General features: G+C 44.8%; 1 protein-coding gene across 3 annotated transcripts in view; it reads left to right on the top strand.

Annotated features, from left to right (window-relative positions):
* NetA (Netrin-A) overlaps positions 1–2,500 on the top strand; it is a 559,280-nt gene that overhangs the window by 490,168 nt on the left and 66,612 nt on the right. The gene's annotated exons all lie outside the window — the stretch shown is intronic.

The raw sequence follows: 2,500 nt of genomic DNA, 5'->3' as shown, positions 1-2,500 counted from the left end.
GGCGGTGACCGGCAGGAGGGAGCGGGTCGTCGCTGTCAACGATGTCCCGCCGGTGCTTTGTCGCGCGCTGGGGGGTCCTGGTCTCGCCGCCTTCAGAACCGCTTTCTTTTTCTCCTACATTATGCTGGAAGTTCTCCCCGCGTGGCATGTGGTGCCCTCGTGTGAGATTAATTATGCAACATTCTGACATTCAAATTGCAGCAGTAAATAACCGACAGTCGGGAAGGTTTATCATGTGCTGCTCTTACCGCCGGCTTGGCAGCGCTATTAATGTTTTCCTTTTGGTCTTTTTCTTCTTCTTTTTTCCTCTTTTTCTTCTCCTTTCCTCGCCGTGAGAGCGCCCGCTACGTGCTTGCAATGGGAGCATCGCTGGGTTAACTTTAATGTTCTGCTGCATATCATTAACCGGGAGAATATTTGTAATCTTGGACTCACAAGAGGCAAAAACTGAGGAGTTTGTGGCGCACAAATGACTTGTTTGCTTCTTTGTATATGATAATGTTTATGGTAATTTAATGGCCATCAACTAAGTATATATAATGTTTCTGCTCATTTGGTTTCCGTTTTTTTATTAGCATTATTAATGAAAGTTTATACAAGAAGCGAAAAATAATCCTGCAACGTCTTGAGTGCATTAAGAATTTTTGGAAAATTTTCGCTTCATGGTTCTCCGATTTTAGACGGTCCATTAAAGTTCCTATTAGACTCGAGACGTCATGACGGTCAAATCTTGAAACATTTTGAGAACTTTTTCCGGCCTTTATCAGGACCAACGTCAGCACGCATTAAGGTAACATTGACTACCTTTTTGCAGTCTTAAACACGTTAAACATTTTCTTATATTGTTACGCGTCATATCAGATTCTAAGTACTCTAAAACTTACTAAAGTACATGGAGATAGTATACACTCTTGTATGATATAAACTACGTACAAGATATAGGATTCAGCGATGAAGCAGAGGCGGTGCCGATGCGTACAGGGCAGGCGAGAACACTATGGGAATGGCCGCCACCCCGTCGGTACAGTACGTGGCAAACAGCTGGGGAACGACTAGCTAAATGACAGTCAGTATGCAGCGCAGGTACTGACGGCCAGGTAGTTAGAACCTGCCTTGATAGGGTTCTTGGGTTCTCGTCCGTTCGGAGCACCTCTGGGATGGGGTCAGCGCCGCCGAATAATTGATCGGAGGAGATCGTCTCGTTAATCGAAGTGCTTAGTTCACATACCGAGAAATCACATTGTTCGCGAAGGGAACGAGCAGAGTGGCCTTGTGTTCATGAAGGCACGCCCATGTGGGGTCGTAAAGGTTTTTTTTTTTTTTTTTTTGTCCCTTATATCGGATCAGGAAAGGAATCTCGCGAGGAGGAAAAGTTTCTTAAAACCATTTTTTTATCTCCCATTTCCTCTGTCTTTTCGCTAGTGATTTCGTTTTGTCCTTCTCGCATCTTACTTCATTATTTTCCGATGTTTTTCTTCATCTTTATAACCGATAATATTTCTTTTGTCATTTGTTTTCATTCGTTGTCAGTATTTTTCCCTTCTTGCTAACTGATAACAGATGCTGATATGTAAACTTTTTTAAGAGCAGAGGCAATGCCCTCCCTAAGCCGAGATCATATGGAAGACTTAATTGGTAAAAGGAAAGCTTCTACAGGGCAAATCCTCAGAGCAGGTCGTCGAGGCAGATCGTTCTGGAAGCCGCAACAAAGGGCCAGGCCATAGAGTAGGTTGTGATGATGGGATGAAGCAGGTCGCTACGACAGGTCATCGCTGATAGGTGGTCAGAAACTGAGCAGGAAACAACCAAGGCTCAGACTTCACAAACTTTCCTCACACGCAAACCAAAAATGATTGTTAAGAAACATCAGATAAGAAGACCGTAACGACAATCATAAAGAAAGAAAAACCGCTACTGATAAGAAAACAAGAAGAAAAGAAGGAAAGGAAAGTCATTTAAACACGAATTTCAGTCCAGTGAAGTAGCGCTGATTGCCCGGGAGGACATTTCGCTTCTGCGCCCATGGCATGCGAGACATCAGGTAAGAATTTATAAGCAGGAGATAAGAGGCGCAGACGAGGCCCGCGAATGGCCAGGTCACCCACGCGTCAGACAACAGCCGAAGCTCGAAGCGTCGTGTGTGCTGAGAAGACAAGCGAGGAAGAAATTAGACAAGGGAAGTCCATCTTGGCAGAGCATCGAGTCGGCCTTTAAACAAGGCAGATACAAAGTGGACGTTTAAACACCGAACGAGACGAGACGTACACACTCACAGGCGGGGAATTGGATACATCGCACCAAGGGAAGGCGAAGGTCCTGACAGCCAGCGTCTCGGAGCTCCAGCTGCCAAGACGCTGACACGTGCAGACCGTGCTGCTGGTACCTACTACTTTCCGGATGAATGAAAAGAGAAAAAAAAAAACATAGAAAAGGGTTAATTGAGAGAGAGAAAGAGAAAGAGAGAGAGAAAGATATATATATATAGAGAGAGAGAGCGAGA

The sequence above is a fragment of the Penaeus japonicus genome, unplaced genomic scaffold (assembly GCF_977035675.1).
Source record: "Penaeus japonicus unplaced genomic scaffold, GWHDUDI00000001_assembly GWHDUDI00000005, whole genome shotgun sequence".
Classification (NCBI taxonomy): domain Eukaryota; kingdom Metazoa; phylum Arthropoda; class Malacostraca; order Decapoda; family Penaeidae; genus Penaeus; species Penaeus japonicus.
Note: the sequence above shows the minus strand (reverse complement) of the source record. Positions and strands in the feature narration are given on the sequence as shown.